Below are 17,857 nucleotides of genomic sequence, written 5' to 3'. Positions count from 1 at the left end.
AGCCTTTAGGAAGTCATGTAGGAAATCATGTTTCCCAGTTCCCAGGTCACTCCTCAGGTTGTGGATCAGCGCCAGAAGCAGGGGCTATGCCCTCCCCAGCTCCCAGGAGCATCTTCAGAAGGATGCAGCTCTCTGCAGATGCTAAATAAATCCTGTTCCCCACCATGGCAGACCTGTTGTACAATCCTGTAGAACAGCAAAAGCCTCAGCAGCACTAGGATCTGGATAAGATGCTGTCTGTAGATCTGTAGCATCAGCCATGCACAACTGTCAGGTTCACCCATCTGGACGTCCCTAAGCCTGCTGTAAAAGAAGTTGACTTGGTCCAAGCCTTGGAGCCCCCTTGAAATTTTGCAAAAGCAGAACCCAACAGCACCCAGTGCCTTTGCACAGGCCGCAAAGGAGCCAAAGACCCATTCCCCACTCACCTTGTCTTAGACCAAGTTAGGGACCCTGGGAGGTACCTACTGATGGTCCCAGCCCCATCCATCAGCTTTGACTTGCTGCCCTGGGACCTCACTCACTCCTGGAGAAGAGCAGGCCTGTTGCACTGATTCACCTGGGACTCTACCAAGGGTTTCAGACAGTGATGAAGATGCTCAAGATAATTTCTCTTGGGATCAAGCATTACTTCCAGCCCTACTGAGACAGATCTCTGAGCTTCTCTCAACCCAGCTGAGCAGCTGCTGCTCTCACTCAGTTCTAATCCATCCCCTCAAGTGTTTATGCACTGGAAATGCGCTACGTGTCTTTTTTCCTGGTTAACTCCTGGTTTTGTCTTTTATACGTACAGCGAATCTCGCTCAGCTCTGAATCATCAGCTCCAGCTCTCCTTTACAAATTCCTGTCTTTCAGCAAGTCCAGCGCACACATCTCAAGGTTGTTCCTCACATGAAACATTTACGTGGCTCTGGGCTGAATATTTAGGTGGGCTGTTTGGAGGATTTCATCCTTCAATGTAAACATGCAGCTGCATAAATACAGCTCCTAATTTTTTTTTTTTTTTATGTGAAAGCATTAATGTCTGAGGACAGCTGCTGTCCCTATGACTGACTCATTTTGAGAGTACAGCTGTATTTTTCTGGCCTGTCTTCTTTTTGCCTCCTCATGCAGTATTTGTTTCCTGTGAGAAAACAACAGATCAATTTTGCTCCATTACGTTCACTGCACAATTTTAGACATTTCTTACAAAATTCACCGCATTGTTCCACCCTGTTTATCTGAAAGGTTGCAGGAACTTGAAGCATCATTAGATCCTTGATAGGATTTTTTTTTTCCTACAATTTACCATCCCTGCCTGGAGAAAAGCCTGAAATCAAAGGCAGATGAGCTGCCCTGGAGCTTGGTAGTTGTGTAAGGCTATGCCCTTTGTGTAGATCATATCAACAGCTCACCAAGGGCTTCCAAAACCTGATGTTTTGTGAAAGAAACCACCCCAGGCCCCACTAGAGGACCAGCCTCACTTTACTGCCCACCCTCTGCTCCCAAACCAAGTTTCCCATCTCATTTGCAGCAGCTTTTTTTCAACAACTAAATCCTAGTGGAAAAATAAAAGTCTTTCCTTCACCTCTTAGTATGTGTTTCCTGAACCCAGGTGGAAATGAGCATGTCCAATACCATTGATTAAAATAATGGCTCATATTTCACCACTGATCCCTCATACTCACCCAATCCTCTCCATTTAGCTTTAATTGCAAACTCTTCGAGACATGACCCGCTGTTCTGTTTGTGTGTCCTGTGACTGTACACCTGGCTGCTGCCAATGGACAACAAGTGCTGGGAGCTGTATCCCATCACTTTGCAACCACCATTTCACCCTTCTGATGCCACAAATTAGGAGGAACAGCTTGAAAACTTGACAGCTTATAATTCTTCTAACTTGGCCCAAGATAGTTACAAGTTTCCCTTTACTTTGTAATATGTTCTGAAGAGAGAGCATTCAGGCATTAAAATCATTTGCTACAACGGACTAAAATATCTCGTTTGTCCTCTTAGAAGAAACAACCTTAAAAGACTTGCTCATTGATTCCCCTCTAGTATCACTGGGCCACTGCCAAAACAGCATTTAACCTGAAACCATGCCTTACCTGTGAAACCAGGGGGAAGATCAGCCAAACAACTTTGTTATGCTATAACTGTCTTTAACTTGAGAAATTCATTTAAAAACTTGGAAGTCCACAGTCACAAGTATGTGCTTGCACATCCAGAGGGGTCTATGCCTGCACCCCAGTCCTGGCTGCACCTGGAACTGGTCTCTCTACCTTTCCACCCTGACCTTAGAATCACAGAATCATTTTGGTTGCAAGAGACCCTCAAGATAATTGATTCCAACCATTCACCCACCCCTGGCAATACCCCATGTCCCTGAGAACCTCATCTCTGCATCTGTTCAGCCCCTCCAGGGATGGTGACTCCAGCACTGCCCTGGACAGCCTGTTCCAATGCCCAACAGCCCCTTCCATGAATAAACTTTTCCTAATATCCAATCTAAACATCTCCAGTGCAACTTGAGGCCATTTCCTCTCATCCTACCACTTGTTATTTGGGACTCCTATCTTGGTCTCCCCATCTTTACAGTCAGGCTGTGAAAGGCTTCCCTGCCCTCCAAGGACAGTTCAAAAAATTTAGATGTGTCTTTGTCCATTATCCAAATAGTAGTGGCCAGACACCCCTTTTTGTTGCTATTGCTGTGCTGTGTGTCAAGAGCAGCTCTTCAGTGGGTGCCTGGGATGCTCCCTGGGGCCAACCCCAGCCCAGCAGGAGAGGTTTCCTCTGGGGGCTGAGCACTTCCAGGGTGGCAGGAGCCTTTCTTGGCCACCCCCATAACCCATTGCTCCCAGCGGGAATGACTCAAGCAGCAAGACCCAAGTGACAGTGTTTTTGTCCAACGGATGCAAACGAGATGCGTTTCTCATGTTGGGAGCGGGCGGGATTGGGGAATCATGCCCTGAGGGCAGCAGTCACCTAGCAACTCTGAGAGGCTCTGCCTGCGCTCATCAGCTCTCCTGGCACGTCTTCCACAGCAGCCTCGTGTCCTTCCAAGCGAATGTTAGAAATAAATTAGGAGCAGAAGAAGAATGAATAGCTCAGGTCCTCTTTTGGAGGGAATTTGTGATTCTCCTTGGGCTTCATGGCAGTTTCAGCTGATCCTCTTGTCCACGTGGAGTCTTTGGCACCTTTGGAAAGGCAGAAAGATTAAGATCCTGCCTCCTGGCTTTGGAAGACGCTGTTTGCAGTGCTGCTCTGGGCACTGTAGAGAAGGAATCTCTGGACACAGATCCTACCATAGCCATGTGTTGGTAGATGGGTTAAAAGTTGAGCACTGAGAACTTATCCAAGTGCCTACTTGGCTGGAGGATGGCCATGTTAGTAGATTATGACACTATTTTTTAACTGCTTTAAAAAAAAAAAAAAATAATAAAATTGGTTTGATGCAGGGGCCATGCGAAAATGTCAAATGCTTCACAAAACATTCAGTGCTTTAGAGCTCCCTAATAACCACGACTAAGCTGATGAATTCAGACTTTTTCTGAAAGCCCATGTTTTATAAACCCATTAGTTTTATTCCTAGCCTTTAATTCTTCATTGTTTGAATTCTCTTTCACCTATTCCATTATTTTGTCCAGGATTACTAGCTTGTAGTTATCTGGGACATAATGACAGCCCTTTTAAAATATAAACTAACCCTTTCCCAGAGTTTCTGTCATTGATTAAAAATGAACATCTGCAGACCTCAATATTCTGAGCTGGCTTGGCTGAGACTCACAAATACAAGTTATATGGACACTGATTTCTCAGCACACCCCCTAACAATACAGATATAATTTATTACCCTGCTGATTAGAGATGGAACAGGAAAGATTATTTTCTCCCATCAGGGAGATAAAGCACATCATTTTGTCTTTCCAAATGCCACAAAGAAATACTGACCAGATATTATTGCGCTGATTGAACCATGTCATCCAGTGATGAAACCACCAGCTGCTACCATTTTAAAAATAAAGATTTTTTGTCCTTGCTCTTGATAGCCACAGATTTCATGTTATTTTAATAACTGTTCCTCATCAGCTGCCTAAGCTTCATATTTCTAGTACACACCATTTGCTCTCTAGTTCCTTTTTCAAACTACTGGTTTTTGTTGTTTTGTTTGTTTGTTTGGGGGTTTTTTTGTATGTGTTTTGTTTTTGTTGTTTGGTTTTTTGTGTGGTTTTTTTTTTTTTAATATCTGCTCTAACTCGGCTCCTGAATCTGGGAGATCTTCAAGGCAAAAAAAACCCACCTCTTTTAGATGAAATCCAAGGGTTCATCCATATTATCTCCATCTAAATATTCCAAATGTTCATTTACCCTTTTCTGCCCATATTTTACCTCCCAGACAATTTCAAGCTCAATTTTCCCCCACTCTGGAGAGTTGGCCCTTTGGAAGCTGCCAAATGGCTGTAAAAAATGATGATATTGATGAAAATACCCTTTGTCAGCCCATATCGGACGTAATCAGGCTCTGATCACCAGTTTCTAGGCAACCACAAAACTCCTGTCCAGCAACCAGGTCCAGAATAGGCTTGGGGTTTGCTTTGGTCAAAACACCTTTTGTGTTAGAAAATTATTAGTTATCATTATGAGGAACCTTTTACGGCATCTTAATTACTGGCTGCGCAGGAGAAGTTGCCCTCAGTGCCACCTGCAATGACAGCAGGTTTATTCCTATGGATCATCAGCTGGAACAGCAGATCCCACCCCTCAGTGCAGCATCCCCTGGGGAAAAGGAGCCCCAGGGACCCCACTCACCCACCTCAGGCTTCTCCAACATGAGGCCAGAGATCTCTCAGAAGAACAAGCAAAAGCAATTCCTGCTCATGGGGATGGTAATCTTCCTTCCCACAAAAGCAATTTCTCAAATTTCCAGCTTCCCAGCATTTCCCATCACATTTCTGAGCAGTTATTTACAGGAGTTAGGTCTCTGTAGGCTTCTGCACCTACTTGCCTGTCTTAAGCCACTTATAATTCCACCCTCCCCCCATCCTAAACAGAAATTAAATCCGAATAAGGAAATTCTTGGTGGAAAATAAAAATATATCCTTTGGAGAGAGAATGTTTTCTTCAATTAATAAGAAAGTGAGTTAGACTCATCCTTTTCCACATTTTCTGAGGGTCCTAACCAGTCTGGAGGTTGCAGGCAACTTCAAAGCACAAGGTCTCAAAAGATCATGAAACCACCTTCTGCAGCAAGAGGTGAGAGTCAACGCACAACAAACCTCCCAGCACGCTTCAAAGGAGCCGAGTGTCAGCAGCTGACCATCAGGAGGGCAAGCTTGAAACGGAGACCACGGGGAGTGTTTGTCACATGAACCTGCTCTCAGATCCCAGCAGGACCCCAGGAGAATGGTGTCCTGAAATAGAAATGGTCTAAAGACAACTGTCAGTTGGAAAACTGCACTGTGGCCACCTTGTCACATCTCCTTTGTGACCTCTGCAGAGGGCACGTGGCCATCACAGCCCAGGTCACCAGCAAGGAGAGTCCACAGCCACCCACAAAAATCAAACACCAAAACAACTTCCTTCTTCCTCCATCCTCAAGTTCTTCTAGACTCAGTTTTAGAGCAACCATCTGCAGTCTGAGCTCTCTCCTAGTCCTCAGCACATTTAAGGCCTCCCCAAATCTCACATCCTTCCTCCCATGTATCCAAGATCTCCCAGACTTGCTGAACTATGAGCATCATCCCCAACGAGCAGCTCATTGGGAAGCTCGGCTCATGCTTTGTTCTGTTGTCCTCATTTTGGGGACAAGAGAAACTGTCCTATGAGAACATTTCATCCCACAGCTAGTGATACATCTACTTTCACAGCAACACAGCAGTTTCTTGGGCTGTGTGAAACCCAAAGCCTCTGCATGTCCAGGCATTACCACTGTCAGCAAATTGGAGATTCAACCCATATTTCTTTTAATAAGGCTTTTCAGCCCAGCAGACAGAAAGCAAGACAAAGTTTCTCTGCTAAAACCCCACTGAATCAAAACTCTGCTTTTGCTGGGACATTCCAGGTAAGTGACAACTCCTGGAGTCCTCCTCACCCAGAACATCCAGTAGCTTTGCTGACTTATTAAAGGATTCAGCTCCAAAGGTGGGGATTTAAAGATTTTTCCACATCTTCCCTCCTGTTAGAGCTGTGCTTCCCTGGAGCAGCGCATCTGGAAGGTAAAAGCCAGTGAACACCACCCTGAATTCAGCACAATGTTATTTATCTAAGCGGAGAGCAATAATAACACAGCAGAAATTTCATTTCCTTGCAGCACACAAGAATTCCACTGAGCAAAGGTGAGATTAAATAATACAATAGACAGAAAGAGAGCAAGGCAAAGGAAGGTTTTCAAGTCCTTTTCTTTCACCAGGAAAGGCAAAAAGCCTTCACATCTAAAGCTCCCTGGATATGTTCAGCCTCTTAACGAGGATGGTCCAAATACAGACTCATCACCTGCCCTCCCTGGCAGCTCCAGCATGACCCTACTCCACAGCTAATAGAATATAACATAGATTGCTTTGGGTTTTGCCACTCAAGCCATAGACCCAACTCCTTCATTATGCTGCAAAATTGCAGGGTTTTTTTCTTTCATACGTCCAGAAAAAGGTGCTGCTTATTTCTAGAGGATAATGAGCAGCATAAAGGAATCTAAATTCCTGATGCTGTTACCAGCAAAACATAATGGGTGTGTTGGCATGGGCTGTGCAGACACAGCACGGGGCCTGGCTCAATGCTGACAAACTGTGAAACAACCAACTCTGACAAAAGTGGAAAGAATACACATGCAAGATGCACAGAAGGAGGAGTGACATCTTGGCACTTGGTTGTGATCAAAAAGCTGGGTTTTGGCTGTGCCTCATGGCTTTACTTTCAGCCAATACAACAGAAAATGCCATGCCTCCCGTGCAAGCTACTGCAAGAACCCATCAGTCTCATTCGAAGTCAAAATACTCCTTATCAAAGACTTCTTGAGATCTGAACATGAGCCAAGGACTGCAATGAAATGTAGGACTTAATTATGTCTGACAAAAGCAAATCAATTAAAGGCTGTTTCACATACGTGTCTTTTGATCGGGGTTTCTGCTTTATCATCTCTTCTCTGCTGCCTTGCAGAAACTGAATATTTATGGCCAGGAATTAGGTCAAAGCCCAGGAATGAGTAAATGTTTGCTGTGCTGTGCAGGAGACAAGGAAAATCTCAGATTGGTAAATGTGAAGTAAAAAAAAAAACCCAAACAACTTTAGTTCTCAAAATGGTCAGATGAAGCCTCCACCAGCAAAGAAAGAGCCTCATTCAAGGGTGAGCCGGACCTGGGAACACTGGGACTGGAGCAGAAGACCCGCAGAGTGGGGATGTTCCATCCACAGAGCCACTGCCCATTGCTGGGTGGTTTATTTCTCTGGCATCCATTAGATTTGCTCTTCAAGCTGATGTTAGAAATGACCCTTTTAGAAGAGCTCAGGTACTCCACAATTCACTGGGTTTTAAGTGCCCCGAAGCAATGCTCTCACAGCAAAGCTCTTCCCTGCTGCAGGGCTTGTGTGCAACAAAATCCCTTTGCTCCCAGCCCTCCATCCTTTTCATCTCCTCCTGAGACTTTCTTTTCACTTGAACACCCTTGACCCCCGTCAGCTGCTCAAAGGAATAGGAAACAGCGCAATTTAATAACTGTCTATTTACCAGGCAGGGCTACCTGCTCCCAAAGCACCAGGCTTAGTCAGAATATATAGGTAAGGTAAAACTCATGTGCTCAATGCAGCTGCACAGCCCCGACCACCTGCAATGTACTGTGGTATTAAAGATCACACCTGCTCAGCCCTTACACCTTCAAAACCCACTTGCTATTCCCCTTGTGTTCAGCATCCAGTCAAATAAACTGGATAAAATCCAGAAAAGTAACTCCCAAGTTACTTCTAAAAACTCAGAGGCAAAAAGTGAAAAAAACAACAGTTTTCTTTTTGATGACTGGTGGCAAGTTTTTCCCCATACACCCAAACATAAGATCTGAATTAAATTTAGTAGAACCCTTTTAAGTGAATTTATTGAAATGCAATATTTACCCATTACTCCTCATACCATTCAGGGATTGTCTTTCTTATACACTTTCCCTTGACACTTTAATATTTACATCTATATTAAACTATTCATACTGCTTTCAAGGCATCTTCTGCCATCATTTGATCTTTAATAACTTCTCTAAAACAAAAATTTCTTTCCAGTACACTTTCTAGTCCTACAGCAAAGTCTTTGGTGCAAAGCTGACACTAAAATGGTTGCAAGTTTGGACCCAGAAAGGTCTTGCAAAACAAATACCTGAGTTTACCAAAGTAGGGCTAGGAATAACCACACCTGGAAATGGGGCATCACAGGCTTCAGAGCACCAAACACTGCTTTGGTTTCTACAGCATCCCAAGCTGGGGAAGTTATTTCTGCTGCAGAAGTCTCCAGGTATCTATATTTCCAGCTGGGCTCATATCAGAGGCTGTTCATGGGCCAAAAGCCATCGGAATAAATCAGAACCCCCCCTCTCTGCCAGCCAAACTGAAATGTTCAACACTTTTCTCAACATTAATAATGAAACAACCCTCGTTAATACACAGGCTGTCCACCACCTTCACACTCCTGTCCCATCCCCTCTCCCCACAGTGCGGAAATTTCAGCCAGAGCCACGCAAAGTGATCATCCTGCTGGAATAATCATATCTGCCTTGAGCTAATTCGTCTCCTAAGAGCCTGGCAAACACTGAGCAAAGGCAACACAGTGTGTCCGTCACCCAAGTGCATCAGACAGGGCTCACACCGAGCAAAAACCAGCACTGACAGCATGGCTCTCTAAAAAATTAAATGGAGGGAGAAACACATGGAGTAAAGTGTCAAATGGAGTGGGGTTTTATTTGCAGGCAGGAGCGTTTCTGACACGCTGTCAGCCAGAGCGAGCCAGGTGGCAGCTAGGGAGGGACAAGGACATGAGCGAGAGGCGGCTCATTGCCAGGACACCTACCCCAGGGACAAGGACAGGTCCCCCATCCAGCCCCAGGGAAATGAGAAATGCAACCTCCAGCCTGTTCAATCCCTAAAAGTTTCACAAAAATAGGTATTTGGATAGAGGAGGAAGCCTCCACGAACATCCGCCACCAAATGGAAGCGCAATCTTCTTATTAGACATGAGAAAAAACAATAAGGGAGAGAAACACTGCAAACACCCCTGGATGCAGCAAGCAGAGCTGGGACCCCCTGGCAGGTCCCACCACCACAGGGGATGATGTCCCCTCTGCTCTGCTGTCCCCTGGCAGCTCCATCTCTTACCCACCCTCTCCTCCTTGCAGTTTTCCATGAATGACCTACAGAAACACAGCAGCTGATTAATAAGCTGATCCTATAGAGGAGCTGGTGAAACCAGCTACACCAGGAAGGAACTGGAAGGGAGAAAAACAGAGGATTTTTTTCCTCCTCCTTTCTCAAGTGTATATTAGGAATAAGGGGTCCCTACTTTATTTGAGCCAACAGTAAGTGAGCACTCATGAAATACAAGTAGGATGGTTTGTCCTTTTTTAGCTCAGAACTAGGTCTCTTTCATATCGTTAGAAATCTTTGAAGGGAAGAAACCAGATTTTCTTTTTTCTCTGTTCATCTCTTTATTGTGGCATTTTCCACCCATTATAATTTGCAGCTCCCTCCATCCCAGCAGGCTAGAACATTAGCTCTGCCACCTTGTCTGTCCAAAAGCACCGTACAGCTGGCAGCAACACCAATTGCCCAATTTTCTTCAATAGTTAACTCCTCTGCCAAGACGAACAAAACCATTTGTAGATGTGCTGCCTGTGTATTTTATTACTTTATGTGTTTTTTCTGACTTCATCTTGCAATTGGTTCCTAACTGGTGGTGCTGCCTCCTGCAAGAAGTGCTCTGCAGCCTTGCGGTGACATTTGATGGGGGGAAATATGGTGTGAAAAGGGTTAGGCTACAAAATATAAAAAAATAGCCTCTGGGGGAGAGAATTTGCTACTTGATGGTCATCTGGGGTCTCCCAGATGAGCTGGGATTCTTGACCCTATGTCATCTAGGAGAAAAAAATGGCAAGGAGGAATCAAATCACCATTGGCACCAAAATGCTTCTATTTTGGGCTCCTTCCTACTTCCAAAGCATCAGACACCCCCCAGAAGGCAGAAGCATGACACCCAGAGGGCTGTTACCAACCCGCACACAGTAAAGCCATTTCAGCTAATGAATCCCCGCTAGAATCTGAATTAGCATCTCTCGGCAATAACAAATCACTCCTGATTTCTGATTGCTTATAAATAACCTACCAATGACCTCAGGAGCTTTTAGGAAAGACTTGGGAGCAATACAGCCCCGCCGAGTTGCCGACTTCTCCTGCATCCCACGGGATTCACCAGTCCCTGGACACAACCCAGCCAGGCTGGAGCTTCAGCCTCTGCTCTTGTTGCTGGCAAGAGAGAAAATAAGACTTATTTTTAATGCCCAGGAGGCTAGTGAAAATATTTATAGCATTACATGATAACAAAACTGTTTGTGATATATCCCAATTTCCTTTTCCATATGTTTGACAGATTTTGATAGATAGATTGATGAATTAAATGCATGCAACAGATCTTGGTAGATTGATGAGTTAAATGCACACAACAGATCTTGTTCTCCGGGACATTTTTGTTGCGGCACCTCCCGGCTGCACAGGGAGCAAAGGGCACCCAGGACCACACAGAACCCACCTCCATTTGCCCAGAAAAATCACACTTTTTGTCCCAACCTTCTCATTTCTCTGTCCTGCCACCCTAATCTAATTCTCTCACTCATATTTAATTCTAAAAACTGCTTTTGGAAGTCTTGGTATGTGAAAAGTGAAGTTATTATCTTCTAATGTTTCCACACGCAAAAATAATTCATCCTTTTACATTTAAAGGTACTGAGGGGTGGAAGAGCTCAAGAAGAGCTGGGTAGCAGGGAGATTACAAACCTCCACTGTGTTGGGCATCAGGAAAAGTAGCTTTTAATTGCTTTTATTTCCATTTAGTAGGGCCTGGCACTGCAACACAATCTGTCACCTAAAGGTACCAGATCATCTCATCAATGGGCATTAATGAGGCTCCGCATCCCACTGGGAGCCCCAGTTTCTACACGATAGCGCAGGGCTGGGTCTCCTCCGGAGCCAGCAGCACTATTTCTGCTTCCCCATGTATCACTGGCAGGGTTTCTTTAAGTAAACCAGTCTCTGCAACTGGATTTCTTCCATTTCAGAAAAGACAGTAAACAGAAGCACAAAATCTAGCTCTGTAATTAAGGAAATACTTGACTGTTAATCACAGTTTAATTGTTTTGTACCTTTTGTTCAGTCCTGAACTACTCAGACAGTGATAATACTTGTCATTAGTGTACGAACCTTGGGGCAATATTATTCTAACATCTTAACATTTGCACTCTCTCGTTAGAGAATGGCATCAAATATGCAGAACAGAAGCCAGGGTGGAAATGAAAGGCTTCATTGGAATCACAAATGCTCTAATCAGAGCTAACGACCTCCCTCCCACCGCAGTGAAGGACAACTCCAGAGCTGGGACTGGCACCCCTTTCCACATCCCAGTAGCATCTGTGCATCTTCTCCCCAAAAATACTGTCTTTTCCATCCTCCAGCACCAGCTACTGCCAGCCCATCCACAGGAGGGGGAAAAAGGGACTCCCCCACACCCAGCTGTGGCATGGAGGGACTATCACCCCCCCCATACCACACCAATAGTAACCATATTTCACTTTCACTGCCCCAAATATGTCCAGACCAAGGAACAGCACTGGGTTAGCATGGGGCACAGCAGGGGAGCTGGTACCCAGGACACACGAGATGCTTCATGAGTTGAGACCCACAGAGTCAAATGCCAAGTAATTTCAGCTCCCCGGGATGGCCTGTTATCTATCCAGCTTCACTTAGTGTGATGTACTGTCTCTCATACGCTGTCACTCAGAACAGTTTACAGCTGGAGAGGAAAATAACTTCAGGCTTTGGCGGATGGCATCCAGCACAGCCCTCTGGAAGAACAGCAAAGCTTTCTTACCCAGTTCTTGTAACATTTTTATAATAGTTGGGTAAATATATCTCAGCCCACGTGGCTTCACAGATCACTCCCCATCCACAGAAACTCAGCACACAATCAGGCAGCATTCCTCTCTGTGGAAGTGGTAATACCTGGAAATAAAACTGGTAGCATCTTGTTTTTAACATAGGAGCTAAACAACCAGCTCTGGGCTGGCAAGGGCTCTGCATCTGATGAGAGAATGTGCTGCTGGTGCTCACAATGTGCTGCAGGCTCCATCCACAGAGCTCTGGAACTTGGATAGTGCACAGACAGTCAGCAGATCCACGTTACGGAGGTTGGGAGGTGGAGTGCAAGCCCCTCTCTTGTTCATCAGTGGTCCAGCACCTCCTTCCAGGAGAGGACAGCATCCAGCAGTTAGTTATTCAGTTGTCCATCAGCATCACAAAATTTGGGTTGGGCACAGTCAAGGAGGAAAGCCAAGCTACCCAAGAGCCAGCAAGGAGGTGGGAAAGGGACATCTTAGTCCCAGGTCACCACAATGCACTTCCTTTCCAGATGACAAAAAGAGATGCCGACATGAGACCCTTAAGATCATCAAGTCCAAACATGACCTAAATCTAAACCATGCACTAAACCATATCCCTAAGGGCCTCATCTATACGCATCTTTTAAACACCTCCAGGGATAGTACTCCACCACTTCCCTGGGCAGCCTGTTCCAGCACTTCACAACCCTTTCCTTGAAGAAATATCCAATCTGAACCTTCCCTGGTACAACTTGAGGCCATTTCCTCTTGTCCTGACATTTGAACCATCTCTCATTTTATCACCCTTTCCCTGGGGCAAACACAACATGACCCCTCCACACAGCATCTTGCAGCACAGCACATATGTTGAGTTCTTCAGAAAGCTTTGAGGCCACAATGTTCTCATCTAATTCTACTTTCTGCAGACAAGAACCATCTACAAAGCTCCAGCTCTCCACAGAAGCCTGGTGTCCCCATCAGACCTCAAGCAATCGTGTCTGTGACAAAGGATGCCATCGACAAACCAAAGGTCTTTTTCTTCAGCAACTTCATCCGCTCTTCCCAGGAATGTATTTTCAGTCAGCCTCTATTTAATCTTCCTTTCTCTAAAGCAATAGGCAGTGGCTTTTATCAGAAAAATCTGCAGGGCATGTGCGGTCAATGGCTTCTTAACAGCATTTTTAGCATTATGTTCCCAAAGGCTCATGTGAAAAAAAAAAAAAAAAACAAAATTAAACAAAATAAAAAGCGTGGAAAAAAGAGCAAAAACAAATAGTTTGTGCATGGTCTCCTTGAATTGTTTAATAAACCACCAAGCGAAAGACACGGTAGGGGTAAGGCAAGAGCAGCACCCCCTGTTACACCCTCTCCATCCTTCTAATAAACCAGAAAAATGAGGCTATTGCTGGTACTTGCCAAAGCCTAATGCTTCTTAATTACCTATATTTCCTCTATTTGGTTATTACTGTGGTTTGAAGGGCAAGCCCCTGACTCCCAGAGGTGAAGGCACGGGGGAGAGCAAATACCCCCCATGCGGCAATTTCCATTTGGTCTTTCTGCTCCTGGCAGGAGCGTTCACAGAAACCAGAGGCTGAGCTGGAGCTCCTGAGGTTCCGTCAAAGGAAAATCTGAATCTTCCACATATAGATGAGATTTGCAGCTCGCCCTGTGCTGGTTCCAGTCACAAATGCATCAGATTAGAGCAGAGCTGGGATGTTTTCCAGCAAATCCACAAAATTGAAATTGCTCAAAACTGGAGAAGAACCACTAGGACATGTCCTATTTTCACCATAACATCTCCAACCCAATTCCAAAATGATCTGAATCTTGCAGCAGGAGTGCTGCTGTAGCCACAGTAGCTCAGCAAGGGAACAACACTTTTGGTAGCAAGACCCAAAGAGTTCACTGTCATTTTACGGGACCTGGAGGGGACATTGACATTTTCATTGCTCTTTTGATTCATAACGTGGCTTCCATGGGAAGGTCATGTGGCAATGCACCAATGAAGTTTATTTGAGCTGATTTCTCCCCCAATTACCATAAAACTCCCGCAGACACACACGACCATCCACACCTCACATCCTGGGAGCATTTTTGACTGCTTCTCACAACTTCTAATGTTTCAAATATTTCAAGTTTAGCATCCCTTAGCTTGGGATTGGAGATAAGAGTCTAAGGAATAATGAAGAAAAAAGTCAATTTGTTGGAAAACAACTTTAAGCTTCCCTTGGCAAGGAGTTATCTGTCATTCGTCCTGTACTAAGCAAGCCAGGCATTATGTTACACGGACCTTTTAGGAAAATTAAAATGCTATCGCTCCTCCAACCCTGCCACACTGAAAGCCGACACCATTACTCACTAATAAGCTTAAGGGATTTCACAATTTCATTGCAATTCCCTCAGTATCTGGACATTACCCCGGTCTCAGTCACAGGTACATGCCAGAGTCACTTCATGCAATTGAGAACGGTAGGATTAATTTGTAAATTGAATGAAAGCCCAGAAATACATCAGGGATAACTCCCGCAGGCCGGGCTGCTGGGGATGCTCAGCAGAGGAGCTCAGCAGCCTGCGCTGACCCTGCTTCCCACTCTGCCAGCTCTTCACTGCATGCAAACGGGGACGTATCATGAAAGAAAATGTACATGATTGTTTCTCACTGCTCTGTATTGCACCTCCCTCCATGTGGGACCCTCTGGCCCATGTCTTGCTCTCCTCCCCAGTTCCATACCCCCTTGTAGAGCTGCTCTAGGTGTGAGCAGGACATGGGAGAACTGATTTGCCACGCAACATAACTTGTTTTTATAGCAACTCATGGTATGTTACAGTCACCCTGAAGAGGGAGGAAACCGCTTCCTTCAGCAAAGAGCAATTGGAAAAAAGCATCTGCATTAAAACAGGAATATTTTGCTATACAGCACCAGTAAGAGCAGAAGTGCCCCACGACCAGCTGGTTTTAGGGAAGAGGCAGAGGAGCACAGACCCATTTTTACAAGCACCCACAGCGTGGGATGCAGCCTTGCTCAGGCAGGATCCATCCCTCCAGCACTGCCAAACCAGCAGTTAGTCCAAAAGGTCCAGACCAGGACCCCTTCCATCTAGGCAAAATCTTTCCAGCTGTCTTTCTCCCAAAGAGCCACCTCGTAAAGCACAGCAGTGCTTCCAACCCCAGCTCCATCACTGGAGACAAGCAGCAGAACAGACAGACAAGGCTAATCCCTTCTCTGCCTGTTGCTGAGGAGGTAAATCTCCTTGCTGGGGAGTTTTAACAGCTTGTTTTGCAGTTGTCATAATAACTATGATAAATGGCCTTGGTGGGATGTGCTTGCAGGGCTGGGAGCTCCAGCAAGTCCCTGCCCGAGCTGCATCGCAGCCTCATTCAGCCAGGACAGAGGGAAAGGAGGTTTTGCCTCCTGATCATGGGTAAGAATGAAATGAGAGAAGATGCTCACTGATTCAGTGAGATTCAACAGCTTTTTGTGCTTGCAGCAAGTCACCAGGAGCTCAGCAGAACTTTCCTTCATCCCTTGATGGTCTCCTGCAGGAACTGCCTCCAAGAAAAACAACGACCTTGGGGACCCCCACCTTTTTATGGTCTCCTCAAGCTTTGTCCCTACCCTCCTCAGAAATGCCAATGAAGTGCAGCAATTCCCCATGGATCTGAGCAGGGGACTAGCTTTCTATAAATATCCCCTAATTGGCACCTCTGCAGCTTGAAGTTCTCAGAGGCTGGAGCTGCTGAGAGAGAACCACACCAGGACAATTACATCCCCGCACCAGCCATCAGCATGAAGAACAGCGCAGAGGAAAGCAGCCATAGAGTCAAAGAATCATTTTGGTTGGAAGTGACTGTCAAGGTCACTGAGTTCAACTGTTCCCCCACCCCTGGCACTACCCATGTCCCTGAGAACCTCATCTCCATGTCTGTTCAATTCCTCCAGGGATGGTGACTCCAGCACTGCCCTGGGCAGCCTGTTCCAATGCCCGACAGCCCTTTCCGGGAAGGATCCCAAGATCCAACCTCAACCTCCCCTGGTGCAACTTGAGGCCGTTTCCTCTCATCCTGATGCTTGTTCCTTGGGAGCAGAGCCCGACCCCCCCAGCTCCAAGCTCCTTTCAGGCAGTTCAGAGATCAGAAGGTCTCCCCTCAGCTCCTGTTCTCCAGCTGAACCCCCCAGCTCCCTCAGTCACTCCCATCACACTTGTGCTCCAGCCTCTCACCAGCTCCATTCCCTTCTCTGAACTGATGGCCCAGACAGACACAAGCCAGAGGCAAACAGTGATATGCAGCAAGGCTAGGAGGCTCCGCCGTGCTCATCCCTTCATCCCGTGTCCATCCCACACAGCCCTGTCTTCCTCCGCACAGACATGACAAGCTTGGATCAGGATTCACTCAGAGGCATCCAGAGAGTCCACGGTGATGCCCCACGGCAGGCAGCAGCCCCAGGACGTGATTAAAACCAAGCTCAGGACAGCTCAGCTCACAATCACAGCTAGGGACCCAACAAGTCGGCTTTTACAATTTCCCCAGGCAATTTGCCTGTGAGGTGCAAGACAACTTATCAACACTTACAGATAACCAGGCAGTTTGCTTTCGCCACAGTAATTGCACATAGAGATTAGAACCTTAATTGAATATATACTCTTCTCCATGCAGATGTAAGCCAGTTTTTCCTTCTGTTTTGCCTTTTTTAAACAAGGACTCCTTGTGACCTGTGCAGTCATTAACATCTACTGGGAGTCTCTCATTGTCACTTTCAAGACCCCTCTGGCCTCAGAGCAGGACAGACCCTGCAAACTGCTCCCACCTGCCAGCACCCAGTGCTGGTAATTGAGGACAGAGCGGAGAACTTGTCCAATTAGCTAATTCCGTTAATTCAAAACATCTCAGCAAGGCATACAACAACATGTAATTCAACCTGCCCTCACTTCGGTGAGTCATTTTGCAGATTCAGTGATTTGTTTTTCAGGGCAATATAAAATTAGAGCTACTGAAGAAAACCAGCAGGCACGTTCCCTTGGAGGGGGAATTCCCCCTGCAGGGCAGCACCTCCGACTTGAGAAGGGCTGTGGGTCACCCCGGGATGATCTCAGGGACTCCCACGGTCCTGTTGGTTCCAGCAAAACACACTCAGCTGCTTAAAACACTTGTGAAGTTTGAGACATTAGAAAAACAGGCAAGATTCTGGAGAAAAACCTTGAGTGGCAATTTATCTTTGATGTCTCTCCACTCCATGTTTTGTGACATCCCTCCATTTATCTCACATGTTTTTGCAATGCTCTAAACACCATTTGTTTCACATTATGTCCCTGCAACATGCAAGTATCTCAGCAAGAGGGATCCCACATATGCATCAGGTACCATCAGGAGATCTGGTTAATGCTGGGCTTCAGTGCAGATCTTCTACCTACCACCTATGAGAGGGTTTATCCATCATTAGCTACCTCTTCTATCTCCAGTTTTCTTGACAACCATGTAGATAAGGCCTAGCTATACATCTAGTGAAAGCAGAAAGAAAGATACTTATTTATTGCTATCAGCAGCTGAGATGCTGAAGGTTTGCAGAAGCACATCTGCCAGGAGCTGAGTCCCTGTGTCAGCAGCTGGAGAAGGAGGAAGGTTGGGGAGGACACACAGACCAAGCAGGAGGGCTGGTGTGCACAGCTGGAACACAAGCCAGTCACCCAACATGCTCACTGACCTTTCAGAGAGGTGGAGGATGAATTAAGCAGGGAAAGCCAAACAGAAGGCTACAATCAGTCCA

The 17,857-nt window shown here is 45.8% G+C and overlaps 1 long non-coding RNA gene across 2 annotated transcripts in view; it reads right to left on the bottom strand.

Moving 5' to 3' along the window:
- LOC135575259 (uncharacterized) overlaps positions 1-17,857 on the bottom strand; it is a 39,267-nt gene that overhangs the window by 5,570 nt on the left and 15,840 nt on the right. The window contains exon 1 of one of the 2 annotated variants that reach the window (XR_010466494.1): positions 10,328-10,497. The exons of the other annotated variant lie outside the window; for it this stretch is intronic. This is a non-coding gene — a long non-coding RNA (uncharacterized LOC135575259). Of the gene's footprint in view, positions 1-10,327; positions 10,498-17,857 lie in introns of those variants that run through there. 2 annotated transcript variants of the gene reach the window in all.

Source organism: Columba livia, chromosome 16 (genome assembly GCF_036013475.1).
Source record: "Columba livia isolate bColLiv1 breed racing homer chromosome 16, bColLiv1.pat.W.v2, whole genome shotgun sequence".
NCBI classification, from domain to species: Eukaryota; Metazoa; Chordata; class Aves; order Columbiformes; family Columbidae; genus Columba; species Columba livia.
The sequence above is the reverse complement of the archived record's forward strand: the minus strand, read 5'-3'. Positions and strand labels throughout refer to the sequence as shown.